The sequence below is a fragment of the Periplaneta americana genome, chromosome 2, assembly GCF_040183065.1.
Source record: "Periplaneta americana isolate PAMFEO1 chromosome 2, P.americana_PAMFEO1_priV1, whole genome shotgun sequence".
In the NCBI taxonomy this organism is placed as follows: domain Eukaryota; kingdom Metazoa; phylum Arthropoda; class Insecta; order Blattodea; family Blattidae; genus Periplaneta; species Periplaneta americana.
Window position 1 is genome coordinate 196,425,755 of NC_091118.1, and position 21,367 is coordinate 196,447,121.

Here is a 21,367-nt window from a genome sequence, read left to right on the forward strand (position 1 = left end):
TCGCTTGAATTTTTCCTAAGCAAATACCCTTCCCGCCCTGTATATTCAATGTGACATAAATTCGAATTACACTGTAAACAATGCATTTACGCTAAACGCTTACACATAACATGTCCATTTTGTTATATTGCTGTCTTGGTATACTCAGCAATTCCACAACAAAATAAGTCTAAGCGCAATTTTTAATAGTTCAATAAAATTAATTTATTTGCATATTATAACATGTAATAAAAGCTAAAAAAAGAAATAAAACAATTTTATCTCTCCAAGCTGACCTTTTCTTTATTTTTCTATATGCTTGAAATGAAGAATGGAAAGTGACACACCTTCGGTCCTAAATACGATTATGTTGGTAGCTCTATATTTATTCTAGCATTGATTGCTGACCTCAGGTGTTTCGGAAGGAAGACAAAAGCTGCACTAGTTTGATTTACGTCTATTACTTTCTGACATTCGGCATTATTGTATGTTATCTTAAGTTCTAAGGCAAACGGATATCACGAGCGATCCCCAGTTAGGTGGATATTCTTAACAGATTTTTGAGTATATATATATATATATATATATATATATATATATATGCAGCAATGTTAATAAGGGAAACAGGGAAACACATCAAAGAATGTTACTGGTTTTTATTAGTCAAAATAACCGGATATTATTTCTTAATATTTCCAAGAAAGAGAACAATAAGTTAAAGAATGAAACTTTATCCACAGATTTGCCGGTATAGTCTACTATAATTTAACCATATTCTTAGTGTTGATGGTAACTCTGAAGAATGAAATGCAACCTTCAATTTATTCTTTTACATGCAGCTTTCTGCTTAAGCTTAAATATTCTTCCTCCTACATTCATTTCATATAATTAATATGGTTAGTTGATTGATATTCTTTTCGTACTCGTATTTCTTGTAATATGGAATGTAAAGTGGGGTGGCGTTTTTCTACCATTAACTAAAATCTATTGTCATCCCTCAGTTTAAGAATATTGGTTCCTGGTTCTTCATGCATTACAGCATGATACTTATTCCATTGCTCGAGAGGATACAGAGTTGAGGAATTTCCTACAAGAGTCTCAGAAATATCGTCATGGGGAATTGGAATGGCTTTAGAAGACAAGGTTCAGAGTTCAAATTCCGGAAATATAAACACAAGTACAATGCAAATAAAGATTATGTTGAGACACATTTACTGGTTCTATTGATTTACCCCACCTTGTGTTACCTTTCCACCCCACCTCTACCGCTTTTGGCGTGTTGGGCTTACGGCCGGCTTCACCAACGTTTATCAGATTTTGCTTGACAGAAGTCAACTTTGAAAGTCGTCAAATTTTTAGAGGTTAGTTTAAACATGAATTGCTCCATCAACATCGAACAAGAGATAAATAATCGACGACATGCCAGTTTGAGGATTCTTCAGTTCTTGAGTAAAATAGGCCTACTTAATCTTTCGTGGAAGGAAAGGTTAGGATACAGACGTCTCCTGATTGATAATTGATTATTATGTTTCATTTCCTTTACAAACACACTATTTACTCTCATCCAGTTTGTTCGAAGATGGACACTGGATAATGTTTTAACAATTTGACGATAGCCAACACTGTTAGACTAAAATCCCATCTTGAAATTTGACTATCAATTTGACGGATATCACAGACTATGAACGATAACGAAATGAAATAAACTTTTTGACGATCACATATTTGATATTTATCAGATCGCTTCGATCATGGTTCGTGGAACTTGCCGTAGGTTAATCAACATAAAAATGCATTTCGATAAAAACAACAGCCTAGTATGTCTGTTTTGAAACCAGGTAAGATGGATTTAGGGACAGTGGGAAATACACAAAAGAAGCGAAGGGAAGACAGTCTGAGAGATCAGTGAAGGTATACCTTCAACAAAAAGATACAGGTCTTAAATTTAATTTACACAAAGATTTCTGTGTTTCAAATGCTTCTTGTGCCAGAGGCAAAATAATGAATATGCAGCCTAAGGTAAGGGGGAAACTGCTCTATTTTTCGAACGCTTAACAAAACATAACTATCAGTTTATCACCATATCGTCGAATTGTTAGTTCTATCGTGCGTTCAACCGTCGAATCACAAACCGTAGTTTGACAGTACATATTATCGCACACCTAGACTAGCACTGTCGTAAGTTCCAAAAATTCAATTTTGAGTTACAGACAGTTTTGTAATCTTCATTTAATCCTTCATCAAACAGTAGAACTGTGGTATTTCTAAATTCAAGTGCAAAGTCCGCAGGGCTCATATTGATACATGGTAATCCTGAGTTTTCATACAACTTTGAAACGTTTATCTTGCATTTACTCAAAACTAACTTTTGATAGTTACGACAGTACTATTTTAGTTTAATAGTCTCTTGATACGTCGTGCTCAATAGTAAGCTGTAATACTTGTTTCATTATTAACACGTTCATCTACTTGTCGATCAGTAGACTATATACGGTGGAAGTGATATAACTGTACAGACTGAAGGAGGCAATAAAATACTTACTCGTACTTATGCCTTTTAAGAAACCCGGAGGTTCATTGCCGCCCTCACATAAGCTCGCCATCGGTACCTATCCTGAGCAAGATTAATCCAGTCCCACAATCATATCCCACCTCCCTCAAATCCATTTTAATATTATCCTCCCATCTACGTCTCGGCCTCCCCAAAGAGCTTTTTCCCTCCGGCCTCCCAACACTCTGCGTGCATGTATATTGTCTTTGTCAATGACGGGCTTACTTTATAATTATTACATGTACAGTAGTGGCAAAAAAAAAAAAAACCGACCGACCCTTGTAGCTGATTTCAGAGCCTTGTTCACTCCAGAGCATGATAGACTGGTAACTAAGACTTTCGTGATTCGAATCCTGCCTGGGAAGGAAACTTTTTTTTTTGTTCCTTATTCAAATTTATTCCCAATACTTTTCGATTGCTGGAAAATTCCTGTTCTCGGAATAATAAGTTAATTAAGTGGTAAAATATCGCTGCAATCGAAAAGTATTGGGAATAAATTTGAATAAGGAACAAAAAAAAGTTTCCTTCCTAGGCAGGATTCGAACCACGACAGTCTTAGTTACCAGTCTATCGTGCACTGGAGTGAACAAGGCTCTGAAATAGCTACAAGGGTCGGTCCGGTTTTTTTTCCCCACTACTGTACATTTCATTTCCATCAAGTAACATAAATTATATTACTGAACTGTGAAATTCATATTAAGAGCATAACACTATTACCTACTAACATTAATTAAATTATTATTGCACAACTTTTATCTCCGAAAAAATTCAACATAATTTCAATTATTCTTGTTAAAATAAGAAATAAGATTTCCTTGCGAACTGGTAAACAAATAAATAAAATAAATTCTAATTACAATGCAAGAAGAGCTGAATATTTCTGACAGAAAGGTAACATTCTGAACCAATCAGAACGTAGCATTTTCTACCAGCTGCTTCTGCTGCGAAGCGCTGCTGTGTTGTCGGTTTGCTACATGCTGTTACTACCACGTGCGTAATTTGTGTGTTAGTGTTCTAAATAATTTGTAGCACGATGTGAAATATCGCAAAAAATACTTTGGAAAATGACAATTCACGAAGTGAGAATACTTTGTGTAGGTGTAGGCCCAACAATTAAAATTATCAGGCGTCAGAACTTGTGTGAAGAGATCGTCAGGTGTTGTATAATGGTAACCGTAGCAACGTCGCATCTCTCGCTACCAACGCAAAATTACAACGGCTTTGGTATAAGGCATAGATCTTTGTCCACTGTCAAAATTATGACGTGTTGCCATATTATGTTAATATTCTCTTGAAAGAGACCAAACATGAAGAATTACAGGCTCAGAATCATCTTATAAAAAAAAAACACACAAAAAAAAAGAGAAAATCAGTATGGCAGGAAAGAATTCAAAGCATATTTCCATACGTAGCATGAAATCGTGTCAGCGGTGAAATCAGTATTAATTTGCAATCAGAGGTAGCAATCTGCCCGCCGATGGTTACGCTTGAAATTGTTCCCATTCATCTGCTGAAGAGAAAGGCTTACACTATTACCATTATTTGGCAGAGTCCACTCCCACCTTAATCACCTGCCGTAACATCATTTGAATATACAACAATGGGAACTCCGGTAAGCGGAAAACAACACAGGAAGCAGTAATCCTCTTTCGTAGAAAAATGTTGTAATTATTCGGAGAAACTGCCAATGTGTGACAAAAGTGAATCGGAACCAACTTCCCCCCAATAAAAGTCCCGTTACATCACAACTGACGGCACTTTCTCATGTCTAAAGGTCCAACAGTACCACGTAAATGCTGGATTTTTAAAATCACATCTACGTATGTTTCTGGGATGCTGAAGCTTTCAAGACACCATTTGGGATTTTCCATGTGCTTTGTTAAACAAGGAAACTACACAAAATGCGCCCGAAGATTGAAAGAAAAAACTTGGTTGCAACAACAAACATACATTTTACTCTTAAATAAATAAAAAATCGATAAAACGAATTCACCACCACCACCACCACCACATTATAGTAGAGATAGGGATGCGATTTTTTGGTAGTAACGATATACGGAAAATGTGTTCAAAAACTTAGTTTTATCCATGGAATATGCAAATTCCTTAATGAAAGTCCAAAATTAAGTTAAATGTATCCGGGAATTTTCGCGAAATTGATAGAAATCCATGAAATTAGCTCAATCACTAGGCTTGTAATGTTGGGGACCGATAGGGTGCGTTACTGTGGTTTCAAGTTGACTATCCGTTCACCAGTCAGTACTCTAGCATGCGTAAACAGTGTACCTGCTGAATACTCCGTTCGCCAGTCAGTACTCCAGCATGCGTAAACAGTGTACCTGCTGAATACTCCGTTCGCCAGTCAGTACTCCAGCATGCGTAAACAGTGTACCTGCTGAATACTCCGTTCACCAGCCAGTACTCCAGCATGCGTAAACAGTGTACCTGCTGAATACTCCGTTCGCCAGTCAGTACTCCAGCATGCGTAAACAGTGTACCTGCTGAATACTCCGTTCCCCAGTCAGTACTCCAGCATGCGTAAACAGTGTACCTGCTGAATACTCCGTTCCCCAGTCAGTACTCCAGCATGCGTAAACAATGTACCTGCTGAATACTCCGTTCGCCAGTCAGTACTCCAGCATGCGTAAACAGTGTACCTGCTGAATACTCCGTTCGCCAGTCAGTACTCCAGCATGCGTAAACAGTGTACCTGCTGAATACTCCGTTCCCCAGTCAGTACTCCAGCATGCGTAAACAGTGTACCTGCTGAATACTCCGTTCGCCAGTCAGTACTCCAGCATGCGTAAACAGTGTACCTGCTGAATACTCCGTTCCCCAGTCAGTACTCCAGCATGCGTAAACAGTGTACCTGCTGAATACTCCGTTCGCCAGTCAGTACTCCAGCATGCGTAAACAGTGTACCTGCTGAATACTCCGTTCGCCAGTCAGTACTCCAGCATGCGTAAACAGTGTACCTGCTGAATACTCCGTTCGCCAGTCAGTACTCCAGCATGCGTAAACAGTGTACCTGCTGAATACTCCGTTCGCCAGTCAGTACTCCAGCATGCGTAAACAGTGTACCTGCTGAATACTCCGTTCGCCAGTCAGTACTCCAGCATGCGTAAACAGTGTACCTGCTGAATACTCCGTTCGCCAGTCTGTACTCCAGCATGCGTAAACAGTGTACCTGCTGAATACTCCGTTCGCCAGTCAGTACTCCAGCATGCGTAAACAGTGTACCTGCTGAATACTCCGTTCGCCAGTCAGTACTCCAGCATGCGTAAACAGTGTACCTGCTGAATACTCCGTTCGCCAGTCAGTACTCCAGCATGCGTAAACAGTGTACCTGCTGAATACTCCGTTCGCCAGTCAGTACTCCAGCATGCGTAAACAGTGTACCTGCTGAATACTCCGTTCGCCAGTCAGTACTCCAGCATGCGTAAACAGTGTACCTGCTGAATACTCCGTTCGCCAGTCAGTACTCCAGCATGCGTAAACAGTGTACCTGCTGAATACTCCGTTCCCCAGTCAGTACTCCAGCATGCGTAAACAGTGTACCTGCTGAATACTCCGTTCCCCAGTCAGTACTCCAGCATGCGTAAACAATGTACCTGCTGAATACTCCGTTCGCCAGTCAGTACTCCAGCATGCGTAAACAGTGTACCTGCTGAATACTCCGTTCGCCAGTCAGTACTCCAGCATGCGTAAACAGTGTACCTGCTGAATACTCCGTTCGCCAGTCAGTACTCCAGCATGCGTAAACAGTGTACCTGCTGAATACTCCGTTCCCCAGTCAGTACTCCAGCATGCGTAAACAGTGTACCTGCTGAATACTCCGTTCGCCAGTCAGTACTCCAGCATGCGTAAACAGTGTACCTGCTGAATACTCCGTTCACCAGTCAGTACTCCAGCATGCGTAAACAGTGTACCTGCTGAATACTCCGTTCGCCAGTCAGTACTCCAGCATGCGTAAACAGTGTACCTGCTGAATACTCCGTTCGCCAGTCAGTACTCCAGCATGCGTAAACAGTGTACCTGCTGAATACTCCGTTCGCCAGTCAGTACTCCAGCATGCGTAAACAGTGTACCTGCTGAATACTCCGTTCGCCAGTCAGTACTCCAGCATGCGTAAACAGTGTACCTGCTGAATACTCCGTTCGCCAGTCAGTACTCCAGCATGCGTAAACAGTGTACCTGCTGAATACTCCGTTCGCCAGTCAGTACTCCAGCATGCGTAAACAGTGTACCTGCTGAATACTCCGTTCGCCAGTTAGTACTCCAGCATGCGTAAACAGTGTACCTGCTGAATACTCCGTTCGCCAGTCAGTACTCCAGCATGCGTAAACAGTGTACCTGCTGAATAATAATGCCGAAGGTTAAAGGTTCTCAGTCGCATATTTTTGCAGCGGAATTTGGCGAGTGTTTTGAAGTGAATAACGGGAACATTATATGTAAATTATATAATACAAACATACGAGGTGACAAGCGATATCATATACAGAGACATTGTAGCACAAGAAAGGAAAGGAGGAAACTCAAACCCACGAATAATTATATGATAATTCTTCTGCACTTGAACAAAGGTACGTAAAACGTAATTATATAGCGTTTATTTACTTTTAGAGCTGTCCAGATTTGTTTATGTGCATCTTGTTATTCGCGTAATCGTTCAGAACCAAGTCAATGACCTCGTACTAGCTCACGTCCCCTGCCTATGTACCATGCTGCAGTGAACTTGTGTAATCGGTCCCCAACATTACAAGGGTAATAAATACAATATAAAAAAGAACAGATTTTAATGAGAATTCGTAAGAAATATTACTCTATCTTCCAAATAAAACCTGAAAACTTTCTTCGTTATAAAATATACATGAACATTTCTACATATCTGATCATTCAGCATTACATGCGTGTGACATTTGGCAATGAGGTAAGCATAATTCCAGGGAGCAGCGCAAGCACACAACGGTCATTTCTCTTTTCCGCAGGAGCTGCCTTCGTGAGATCAAGAAGGTATTGCCGTCATCTCTCACAGTCGAATGAAGTCGAATTATGAATTGAATTAATTATGCAAACAATTTTCTGTCAGTTTCAAAGGGATTGTTTCAACAATAATTAAAAAATGTTATTTTATTTATTTATTTATTATTGCTAGTAAGCTTGAAATGAATACAAATTAATAAATACAATGAAAGATAATCTAGCCCACTCCTGAATGAGTAAGACTCGTGCTCAGGAGGGGATTCCAATACAGACAAAAATAAAATTAAAATTGAGAGTGAATACAGATTAAATAGTGTTTAATATGTTTAAACCCAAACTATAAATCAAATACAATTTTTTTTTATTTTTTATTAATTTGGAGAGGATTCGTGGTTGAAATATTATTGGAATAAAATTTGTTTAATAATCTGGGACCTTGACTCATGCTATGATAAAAAGCTGCATTGGTTTTGCATTTTTGTTGAGACAAACGCAGAGAATTCATATTTTTAGTTCTATATTTATGTATATACATTTCAAAGTTGTTAAAATTTCTTTGAAAATATTTTAATAAAATAAAATAATACATTTGTTTAATGTTGAAAACTTTGAAATGTTTAAACAACAATTCAGTTGGGTAATCTTTCTGCTTTTTTAAACAAATTTTTAATACTTTTTTCTGTAGTAAAATTAACGGATAAAGGTTGGATTTATAAGTTCCACACCAACCTATAATACCATACATAAATATAGATTTAAATAATGCTAAATAAATTACACGTAAACAGTTAATTGACAAAATATTTCTTAGAATAACAAAGTAACATAATGTTTTACGTAATTTACTACAAATATAATGAATATGATTATTCCATTTTATTTTTAAATTGCTTTATTCACTGACATTTAACCACTTTAATCACCGAAATTAGGGTAAAATATTCACTATAAAACACACTTCTTGGTATAGGCCTTCTGCAAACAAATTCTTTTTCTTTTTTTCCTGTCATGTGTTAGACCACTACCGGCCTGTTACGGTCTGAACCTATATTTTGTTAGGTATTGCTATTGATCTCTTTCATTTGAGTAAACAATGAAGAATTTGGCGTGGAATTCGGCAGGTGTCCATCCGGAATACCTTATGGTTTTCCCATTTATTCCTGCAGGAATCCAAACAAATTCAATTGTTCGAATTCTAAGACTACAGATGTTAAGTTTCATTGAACCTTCCCTCACCGCCACTGGAGTCCTTAAATCCGGATGGACTCGTAACCCAATATGGCGACAGACATTTGTGCATGTTCGTCAGAGCGGAAAGTTACATTACGCAGAGACATGTTGTCTCATAAAGGCGCCATTCTAGCCTGTGTAAGCCCTGAGGTCAGACAATATCTACTCCATCACTATTGTTGCTCCTAAGCAATATGAACCAAATACCATTAGAGGCCACAATAGAAAACAGCCATCTTTGATCAGCCCGAATTACGTTAATGACGGTTTATCATCTCAAAATTCACAACGCGTAACTTCATGGCAATCAATCTTATCTTAGGAACCCAACACATCCCGAAAATAACATGACTATGTATGTACATAAATATGTATTCATAGTTTTCTGTACAAGAGCAGGTCTTTCACTGCAAACCCAGCATTATCCAATCTTTCCTATTTTCCACCTTCCTCTTAGTTTCCGTATACGATCCATAATTATACAGGGACGTGCATAAGTAGGTGTACAGTTGTATAATACATATGAGCCGTTCAGAGCAGAAGTGGTGTAAGTCAAAAATGGATGATGAGGGTTAAAGTAAACATTCTGTAAAATACAGCGCAAAGTAACAATTAATAATCGATTTATTTAAACTATTAGTAGTCAGTGAATAGTACGAAGGACATATGAACTGCTACTTTGCGCTGTATTTTACAGAATTTTTACTTTAAATCTCATTACCCAATTTTGACTTACACCACTTTTGCTCTGAACGACTCGTATATTAGGTGGATTGAGATGAGTATCTTGACCTGATATTTGTGGCTACAGGAAAATTTCTCTTTATTAAGTTTCCCAGTTTTGCTCAGTTTGTCTTTTGTTTACTGATTGTTAATGTTTAATTTTTTTCAGTTTCTTGTGTCACGACGGCTGAGAATTTAACTAAAGAGCAACAAATCTGGATTTTGAAACATTACTGGAATACAGACAATGCGAACGGGTTGGAGAAAAATGGCATGAAGAACTTGAAACACCTCCTCCATCGAGGCTGACAATTTACAGATTACGTGACAAATCTGATCAGACAGGATCCGTCGGTAATGTGTCGAAGAGTGGTCGACCAGTCACCGTTACAACGCCTGAAAATGAAATGTTTGTTTCACAGGCGTTTGTCCAAAGTCCACAAAAATCAAAAGTGAGAGCATCTAGGGAAATGAACATTGCACGCTGATCTTTGAGAATTTCCAAATAAGTGGACAGGGCGACGAGGGTCAATTGACTGGCCTATCTTACTCCTATGGACTTCTTTTTCTGGGGTGTTGTTAAAGATAAAGTATTTGGAAGAAGATCACGTACTGTTGATAATATGATTCTGTTCATAAGAAAGGTATGCCAAGAAATTGATGAAAATAAAGAACTGTGTCGTAAAGTGTGTTTGAGTGTCTTATCTAGACTACAAGAGTTGTAAATGTCGAAGGCCACCAATTTGAACATACAACATAGTAATAGTAATATTCAATGTTACGTGTTCCTTCATAAAACTATATTATAGTGGAATTTAATTAAGTTTTTCTTTGTCTCAATACTGGGTATCTACTTATGCCCATCCCTGTTACTTAAAGTTGTCTATCATCTGATACCTTCTTCCGCTTCGAATTTTTCTCCCGTCCACCATTCCTTCCATTGTATCTTTCAGTAGGCAGTTTCTTCTTAGCAAGTACTCATCTAATTTTTTTTTCTCTTCCTGATCAGTTTCAGCATTATTCTTTATTCACCCATTCTTTCTAGCACAGCTCCATTTCTTATTCTGTCTGTCCATTTCACATGCTCCATTCTTCTCCATATCCACATTTCAAATGCTTCCAATCGTTTCCCTTCACTTCATAAAGTCCCTGTTTTTGCTCCATATATAGCCACACTCCACACGAAGCACATCACTAGTCTCTCTCTTCCCTAGTTCTTTTTCCAGAGTTCCGCAAGAATGGGAAAGTAACAAGAGTTGATGGAATTTCTGCTCAATTATAGTTAAATTCTTGGATGAAGACAAGATGGATGTAGCCTATAACGCAGGTGCAAATATTTCTAAAAAAACTATAAAATCAAGATACTTAAAACTTCTGAAAATAGATAATGAAACACTCTCCATCTTCACCTCATTTTAACTATTATCTTCAATAGTTAAAAATAGGCTGGGGTGAAATCTTGAGGGTAGTACGGGTTTCTGATGGTGATACAGAAATGGCTTTGGCTCAGGGCTTAGGGCTCATCAGGCTATTCTCTGAGGATGGGATCTGGCTCCGTTCATTCATTTATTTTATTCCATAGATCTTACATGAGCAATGAAGCTTTAAGATGTGGAACAAGTCAAAATTTTACAATATCACAATTACAATTTTTACAAATTTTTACCGTTTTACAATTTAGTAACTTTCTACAATTTTTACAATTTTGTGCAATTTTTACAATATTTTGGCGAGATGTAGTGAGATGAGGTGAGGTCCGAGGATTCGCCAAAATATTACCCGGCATTTGCCTTTTGGTTGGGGAAACCTCGGAAAAACCCAACCAGGTAATCAAATCAAAGGGGGGTAATCAAATCAAAGGGGCTGATGCCGAGGACTCGCCATAGACCATCCGGCTTCAGTCCCACGGCTGTGGAAAACCTCGGAAGAAACCAAAGGGGGATCCAACCCAAACCCGAACACAGCTCCGGATCAGCAGCCCAGAGAGTCTGCCGACTGAGCTACATCGATGGCTCTACTAAAAGTATACAATACATAGCCAATCATATTATTAAATTTACAAACGCAAACGATCATAAGTTGAGCTATATGTATAATACAAAACAAGTAGGTTAATTAAATTTAAGGCATAAACAATTCAACCAGTTGTGATACACAGAAATTGATAATACATATCATGCAAACTACTTCAAATTACAAACACAAACAATTTATCAACAGAGCTACACAGTTTACTATTCAATTTAAAGCATATACAATTCATCGGCCAAAACTATACAAATATATACAAGCAGAAGCAGAATAATTTAATTTACAAGCTTACTTTCATTACGCTATACAAATTTGTGCAGGATGAACCACCTTTCAGCGTCGGATTGCAGAAAGTCAACTGGCGCACCTTTCAGACATGGGAAAATTATCGCATACACACTGTTTGGCCCTCGCAAAAGCCAACGGAATGGAAGTGACATAAGGTAACATTTCAGCAAAGAGAACAAAGCTGCCATCTTTCTGGAGAGGTTATTAAAAATATCGAAAAATAAACAGCACCGGTTTTCATGTACCAGTGTTTTTATTTTACTCACGATCCAGAGAATTACTGTATATAACTACATTTTCATTTCGTACAATCACAACCTTATCAATCCTTATCACACTAACAACACCAGGAAGCAGGATAATGGTGTATGGGTAACCCACATTCGCAGGAAACGCTAAAATATGCAATATCATCACAGCACTGAGTACATCTGTTATTTCTATGCACGTGGAAGATGAAATTAAGTGTTACTGTGTTCTTACATAACATTCATGATGGATGCGAATTCTATTTATACTTGAGGTTAAGTAACAGACATATCGAGTCTGCGTTCTGTTCTAAGCTTCAATCGAACAGCGCCGACAATGTCGCATTGGAGGGAGACGCAAACAAACCATAGCCAATAAAACGACAGCAAGGCCAATAATACGTCACAGAGTCAGTTCTTTATAACACCGAAGTATTAATTTGCTTTGGCACTGTCGCTCTTTAAATTATGATGTCGCTTTTCGCGCTGGAGACCAGGGTTCAAATTTCCATTAATCTAGGATGGACATAGTTTGTGTTTAGACAATGTTTTTTTAGTCCTTCTGTATTCCCTCCGATGATTTAGCCAATTATTTTTTTAGTTGGTTATTTAACGACGCTGTCTCAACTACGAGGTTATTTACCGTCGATGAGATTAGTGATAGCGAGATGGTATTTGGCGAAATGAGGCCGAGGATTCGCCATAGATTACCTGGCATTCACCTTACGGTTGGGGAAAACCTCGGATAAACCCAACCAGGTAACCAGCCCAAGCGAGGATCGAACCCGCGCCCAAGCGCAACTTCAGACCAGCAGGCAAGCGCCTTAACCGACTGAGCTACGCCGGTCGCTTTTAGCAAATTATCCGTCATCCACTAGACTAAAATCATGGCAAGTACAAGACTGCGTGCTAAGTCATTATACTGAATATACCAGAAGCCGACAATGAAAACAATAAGGCATAATGGACATTTTCTTGGTTCTTACCAGTTCTACACAAATCACTTAGAAAAGGCAATGTCACCTGTGCTCTTCTGGTGCAGATAACATGGTTAAACGCATCGACATTGACCCCAACTTACGAGATAGACCGACAGATAGCCTTCACGTTCTCCTGACATCACGACAGTGGATATCTTTTAGTGTGATTTAATGAAGGACACAATTCAAACAAAAAAATGCAGTGCCTTCAAAACCTATATGCCCGGAATATCGAAATATGTTGACGCAAAAAACCGACCTTCCTCTCACTTAGTGCAACTGTAATGAATTCTAAAAAAAAAAAAAAAAAAAAAAAAAAAACTATCACAATATTATTCATATCACAATACTATCAACCTTTACCCTATATGGACTTGTTCATGAAAAAAAGTGTCCAATATATTTACACATAACCTAAAAATGCTTCTCAAATCGAAATTAATTTAACTTGAATAGAAACTATTTGTGGTCGTATGTATTCATGCACTGCAAAGGAATTTTTAATTTATTTATAACGTTTGTAATCATAACATAAAAAACGAAGAAACTCGTATTTAATACATAATGATTACAATATAATTAATAATACGTTTACGTTAGATATAGTAGTCGGTATGTTGCAGTGACAACATCCACTAAGAGTCGGGTTAAATGATTATGGAATGAGGTGAAATTCTTATTGGCTCTTAATCAACATGGTCGCGTTGCCTGACATTGTTAACTGTGCTCTGATTGGTCTGTTTTGACACAGTACTCTTACACTGTATTATTTATGTTTTCTTTCTCTTGTTAATCGACAAAAAAATTAAGTCAACTTCTGTGTTCAGGGTTGGAAACCGCCAGCCCTATAATAATAAACAAAGCTTCATTTGAACAAATTATTTTATCCAACTTTGCTAAAAATGTCCCACCATCATTGACTACGGACAAGCTTATTACAATGAGTGTATCCAGAGGACCCAAAGTATTTGAAGAAAATTTGCATCGCAATCAATATCTTTGATCACAACAAATGTTTCAGAATCTCCCGGAGGTCGCATCTAGATTCTTTCCACGATAAATCATGAGCTGACTGATCGGCGAATGGATGCCATCAAACATTAAATTGTAGCCTGCATAATAAAGCAGATGTGAACTACGTGGCTCGATTCTCATGCAGGAACGAGTATTTCTTGCAGGATTATAAAACTGACCAAGTAACCTCTGACATCAGTCATTTCAATACAAGCCACGGCTTTTGTCTTCCGCTCCCTCTTCGTTCCCACTCCCTTACTCTATTATTCAACGATGGTAAATATCTGCTGCAGTTGATGCATAGGCAATGAGGCATTATGGTTAAACGCGTTTCTTTTGCTTGCGAGAGTTCAGCTATGATACATGGGACGTCATTGAGCGTTGTTTCGTTAAGGTTGGTATTAATAAAACGCATTTACCTTTAGTTACAAGTAGTAACATTGCACTATCATTCCACTAAGTGTAACTTTCATAGTGGGCGTGGATTCGATTCCCGCTTGGACTGATTACTTGGTTCTTCTCTCTCTCTCTCTCTCTCTCTCTCTCTCTCTCTCTCTCTCTCTCGGTTTTCCTTAACCGCAATGCGAATGTCAGGTAATTTATGGCGAGGGTCCTGCAAAAGGTTAGGCTATTTTTTCAACAAAAAAAATGTTATTTTCATAAAAAAAAACATTTTGAATGTTATTTTATAAAAACAAAGAAGGTAGCCCATACTTACAGTACCTATACATACAATTATTCCTCAAATATAAACACAGTCATTGTAGCTACACTTAAAAAAAAAGAGTAAAGGTATCCCCGTAACATGCCATGAAGGCATTTGGGGGGCATGGAGGTAGAGCCCCATGCTTTCCATGACCTCGGCACTAGAATGAGGTGGTGTGATTGGCACCACGCTCTGACCGCCTTTTACCCCCGGGAAATACCCGGTACTCAATTTTATAGGAGGCTGAGTGAACCTCGGGCCGTTCTGAAAGTTTGGCAACGAGAAAAAATCCTGTCACCACCTGGGATCGAACCCCGGACCTTCCCCAGTCCGTAACCAGCTGCTCTACCAACTGACCTACACACTTTGCTCTTTCAAATTTCTTCTTTTGTCTGTTAAACCATTGTTGTAAGTTGAGAGAAATCTCTCCGAATCTACATTACTACGTGGCATCCAAATTGCCTTTTCACTTTTTTTTTTTTTTTAGTAAATTCTCGCTGTGACAAACTAACAACATTTACCATTTTATTCATAATGTTGACAGCACTTCCTTTTGTTTACTTCTCCAAATACTGTTTCAGTTCACAATAACCAGAAACTGATTTCTTTCGGTCCAAATCTTTCATACAGTTCATCTTGCGTAACTGTGTCACAAGTCCAGATGCGTGTCAACATGATATCCTTTGTATCGAAGATGGTCAGGTTCTCAAAAATGGTTCCCCTTGAGCCAGACAACATAATCGAGGGAAGTTATGTCCAGGCAATTATCATAGTTTGTGTATATGTCACCTTGAGAGCAGCACCTTGTGTAACCCCACAGCCTTTCAAAGAGAAATTGAATCATCCAAGAAAATGTCATTCTTACAGCTTGTTTTAAGTTTCTTCAGTCCTCCAAACAGGTTGATACTAAGAGGGTTAAAGAACCTAAATGCAGGCTTATGTAAAAGATCCGTCGCATTCTTAAAAAAAAAAAAAAAAAGTATTATTTTTCGAAAATATCGACGGTGTTCAGGTAAAAATAAAAAAAACTTCTCCCACAAAAGAAACATTTTTCAGAACAGCTACGATTAAATTTTAACACATTATTATTAGTTACTTCATATGAAGGAATGTCCACGGCATGAACCGTCCTCAGGTTGCGGATAGAGGAGACGGCCTCCAGATATGGAGGGTAGTTGCGAATATAATGAATAAGCAGTCGCGGACAGCCGATAAGAGGTAGTCCTCCAGCTTGGGGGTTGGCCGAAGAGTAACAATCCAACACCATAAAAACAGCTTGTTACGCAACCCCGCAAAATCAGCCTCGAAATGGGACTGATTCTCTGGCACGACCACAGTAAAGGAATAAGGTTATGAGATTCGGTACTTGAGGTGGGATATGATGGTAGACTGGATTAATCTTACTCAGGATAGGGACCGATGGCGGGCTTATTGAGGGCGGCAATGACCTCGGGGTTCCTTAAAAGCCGAAAGTAAGTAAGTATATGACGGAATGTGAACATAACAGTAAAAAAATATATCTTCACGTTTTGTAATTAAATTTTAATTACATTAATTACAGAAAAAAGTCACATTTAAAAAAATGAGGTTAAGCCCTTTTACCTCAACACCGTCGATATGGTACAACGCATTTTTGTTTAAATTAACGATATTCGCATATAAAGTGTTACATTCGCGTAAAAATTCACGTTATCGCAAAGGAGAATTTTGCATGGCGAATTCTCGGCCCCCATCACGCCAAATATAATTTCGCTATCATCAATTCCATCGACGGTAAATAATCTAGTAGTCAATACATCGTCGTTACATAAACGAATAAACACAGCACAGTACAGCGCTTAATTTGCTGAACTATTTTTATTTTATCTGAATAACTTTTATTAAGTTAGGTTAGTTATGGGTTACAAATTGATTTAAGTTATTATTTTATCTATGTTTAAGTTATTGTAGGAATTGTGTCCTTGTGTTCTATAATAATGTATTGTGCATAATAATGTATTTGAGAAAGGAACAGAGATTAAGGGTGTTTGAGAATAAGGTTCTTAGGAAAATATTTGGAGCTAAGAGGGATGAAGTTACTGGAGAATGAAGAAAGTTACACAACCCAGGACTGCACGCATTGTATTCTTCACCTGACATAATTAGGAACATTAAATTCAGACGTTTGAGGTGGGCAGAGCATGTAGCACGTATGGGCGAATCCAGAAATGTATATAGAGTGTTAGTTGGGAGAATAATATTAAAATGGATTTGAGGTAGGTGGGATATGATAGAGACTGGATTAATCTTGCACAGGATAGGGAGCGATGGCGGGCTTATGTGAGGGCGGCAATGAACCTCCGGGTTCCTTAAAGGCCGTAAGTAATAGATAATAAAATATATTCCTACATGTATAGAAGGAATAATTAATTATTATTGAAAAGCCCGGCTATAAAATTAGTATCTCGTCTTTCCTTCTAAGCAAGGCTCAAGACTTGTCCGTCCATAGTTGTATTTTATACGAGTGGTAGGCCTTTGTGGCAATTTGGCCACAATCCTAGATAGAAGAAACACGCCCATTTCCATTGCACTGAAGGAAAACATCCACTTCGTGCAGAGTATCAAACCCTGATCCGTTGCATCAGTAGCCACAGCGAAACTCGTCTTGAAGAAAATTTATGTTTGTCTGAGGACAGAACCCTAATTACCATACAAAACATACGAAGATTATTACATCATACGACCCAACTGCGTAAGATCTATCCGCTGGAAAGACGTGATCTGTTCCGCAGATGTTTTGGAACTTTCTCCCACAAACGTCACATGACAACAAACCACTTTCACCGTAACACAGAACTTTCACTGTATTACATGATGACCGCCATAAAAACAATTGCTGGCGGGAAGTCGGAAACTGCTTGTCGTACAAATACACGTTGGGCGCGCTGCCAATGTCCAGCAGGTCCAGATATCACACATCCAGGAATTCTGTGTGCAGCGGCCATGTAATTATAAAAGATGAATCAACATTAACCACTGCACTGCGTAGTAAATTGTTGGTTAAATTTTGTAACAAAATTGTGCAAAACGTACTAGTGTGTGAGCGCAGTAAAATTGTCCTCATTCTGCACTTTTGTGTACGCTAGGTAGGACATTAATTTTCCCTTGCCGCTTGCCGACAACGCGACTCTCTGATTGGTTTACATAACCTCTGCTCCTATGTTAGCTCTAAAATTCGAGTGCAGTAAAATCTGAGTTGTATGTAACTGAAGGAGAATGATTTAAATTATAGTACCTACAACTCAAAACTACGTAACAGTTCAAAAGAACATAACTGGGAGCAATTAAGGATTCTTTTAACTTGTCCAAATGTGTTTTAATCAATAGAAAGTAACTAGAATTTCAATATTTAATATAAATTCACCACCTACATATACATACGATAGATTTTTTCTTCAATCACGATCTCATGCTTTGAGATACCGTAACTATCGATTTTTATATTATACATGTTTATTACAAATCCCTTACAATTTCAGTTTTTGTTTTTCTGGTATTTTCAACTTCTTTTATAAATCTAAATTTGTCTTGTAGCAAGTAATATTTGAGGAGAAAAATTCGCTCCGGCGCCGGGGATCGTACCCGGGTCCTTGGTTCTACGTACCAAGCGCTCTGACAACTGAGCTATGCCGAATTCAATCCACAGCACCGGACCGAACCTTCCTCCTTGAATCCCGGAGCGAATTTTTCTCCTCAAATATTAATTGTCAATATTACAGATATTATTCTGTAGGACAAATTAATAGAAATATCTTTAATATTCTCATAGCTAGCAGTGCATATTTCTGTACAGATTACTGTGCACTTAACTACGGAATCCCGGCCAAACAAGTCACTCAACTGAGTGCGCTCCTAATATAATGGCAGTTGACATTGGACATATACGTCAACATATATGCTTAACTTGGAGTCAGGCCAAAAGGGAAACTTTCAAGGAGGAAGGTTCGGTCCGGTGCTGTGGATTGAATTCGGCGTAGCTCAGTGGTCAGAGCGCTTGGCACGTAGAACCAAGGACCCGGGTTCGATCCCCGGCGCCGGAGCGAATTTTTCTCCTCAAATATTGTCAATATTACAGATATTATTCTGTAGGACAAATTAATAGAAATATCTTTAATATTCTTATAGCAAGTAGCTTCCCTAGTATTTGTTTAATTTTATCGCTTCCCTAGCATCTGTTTGTTTTTATCACTACCCTAGCATTTCTTTCTTTGTTTGCCAACATTTCAAACTGCAAATTCTTTACGGTACTCTAAAACATGCTTTGTGATCGTCATTTGTTTACAGCATAGACAGTCAACTGAAAATGGCGGCTCCGTTCAAACGTTTTGGTGAAGCTAACATTAGTGAAATAGAATTTCAGTAAGTCAATTAATATTTTATGGTATTAGAGTACTTTATTTCTTCTAATCTTTATATACCAATTGTATAATAGTCAATTAAATCCCACTCGAGTTTTGATTTTCTCTAGATAAATCAAAAACCTCTACTGAGATTACTGTCGATAAAATTTATGCAAAATAAAATCATAATGTGTTACATAGTTATGAGCAGGGAACGGATTTATATGGACTAAAAATATATGAAATATGTAAATATATATGTAGTTATTTTTACCAAAATATGGAATTAAATATGGATTTTTACCAAAATATGGAATTAAATATGGACTTAAAATTATAAAAAAATGACTATGTACGTTAAATATTGGTACATTTTAATCAAACTAACAAAAAAAATATAATGGACATACCTTATCTTCCAATGTAGTTTCAACAAAACACAATTTTTATTGTCTGTTACCATAACAATAGGTTACAAACATTTCTTTCAAGTGCTGAAAAGTGAATCTTCTTCTATTGTCTCTGAGGATAGATTTATACTGACTAAAAGAGCGTTCGACGTCACAAGAAGTAACTGGTACATAATTCAATTTCACAATGTCTGCTGGGGATAAGTCCAAGTTAATCTTCACTGTTGATTCACCACTCATCACAGCAACAACCTTTTGTAGTTCTTCATATCCAGGGTTTTTTGAAAGTACAGTGTCCACCTTAGCTCTTACTGCATCTGCAACTTTACCTCTACCACGATTCAGTTGTTCCACAGTACTATTTATAATTTCAAAACTTTCAGATAGTGAAAGGTGCCTATTTTGGAGACTTTTGAGCGTTTTTATGATGCATGAAAATGTATGCTGAATGTGAGCTAAGTCATTCTTCACACTTATGTCACAGGTAACTGTTTTCGCAGTATCAATTGAGACTGCATCTTCAGAGTCCAATGCAAGGAGAACATTGTTAATAGAGTCTATATGTTCGGCATAATATTCAACTGCTTCTAGCCATGTACCCCATCTAGTTAAAATTGGCTTTGGTGGCAATGGAATTTCAGGGTACATTTCTTTCAACACGTTAACTCTACTGGGAGCTTTGAGAAATACTTTTTTCACTGATGAAATCAACAAATCTACTTTAGGGAAATTGTCTCTGACCACTTCTGCCACACGATGAAATGCATGCGCCACACAAGTAAAATGAGTCAATTTAGGATATACAACAGATAATGCTTGTCCAGCTTTGACCATATAAGGGGCAGCATCGCTAATAAAGAATAACACATTATCGTACATAATACCCTTTGGCCACAGGATACCCATAGCTTCGTTGAACAGTTTAACTATAGTTTTGTTATTGCACTTTTCTAGAACATCACAATGTAAAAGAATTCGTTCAGAATATTGTTCACTTAACAAACCGATAACTACATTACCAACAAGTCTACCTTCTTTGTCGGGAGTCTCATCAATGGAAACCCAAATTGAACTATCTTTAATTTCATCTCTTATCTTCTGTATTGTCTCATCGTAGATGGATGGAGCATACGTCTTCCTAAGTGTTGACTCATCCGGGATTGTATGTTGAGTATATTTTTCAAGGAATTCCCTGAAGACCTTATTCTTTAGTTTGTAGAGAGGAATATCAGCAGAGATGAGAGAACGGCACAGGTCGATGTTAAACTCAGATCTTACATTCGATGTTGTTGGTTGTGTTAAAAACAATTGTCTCTGCTTGGAATTTAGTTGTTTGTTGGCCTGATGTTTACTAGTTGTAATGTGTTGTTGCACCAGGAACTTTTGTGTAGATGATACTGCACACTGACACAAATTACAAAATAATATTTTATTGTCAGTTGATAAACCATCTTCTTTAAATTCTGAAATGTAACTTGTTAGTTTTGATTTTAAATTGACTGAATGACGTACTTTTGGCATATTTACCGTCGTCTTTATAGTATGATTTACAAAACTGAACCTATGTGTACTCTGACTGGCATTTAACTGTTGAGCTGCACAACTGAAGTCTGTTAAAAATTTTAAATTAAATTAATACAGTTTTGTAACTTACTTTCCCATTGTTGATAGGACTGCTAATTTTCAAATAACTCTGATGTTAAAGGGATTACTGAACATGTGTTTAAATCTCTATTGTTGAAATGTATTTTTAAAAGTTAATGGAATTTTGTTTTGTTTTATTGTTAAACCTAATATAATATGGACTGTTTTATATGAAATATGGAAAATATATGGAAATTAACG

General features: G+C 37.7%; 1 protein-coding gene and 1 non-coding gene across 4 annotated transcripts in view; one reads left to right on the forward strand and one right to left on the reverse strand.

Annotated features, from left to right (window-relative positions):
• Mob2 (MOB kinase activator 2) overlaps positions 1-21,367 on the reverse strand; it is a 446,746-nt gene that overhangs the window by 291,027 nt on the left and 134,352 nt on the right. The window lies entirely within an intron of this gene.
• Positions 18,740-18,812, forward strand: TRNAT-CGU (transfer RNA threonine (anticodon CGU)). Its single transcript has one exon. It is a non-coding gene; the product is annotated as a tRNA-Thr (tRNA).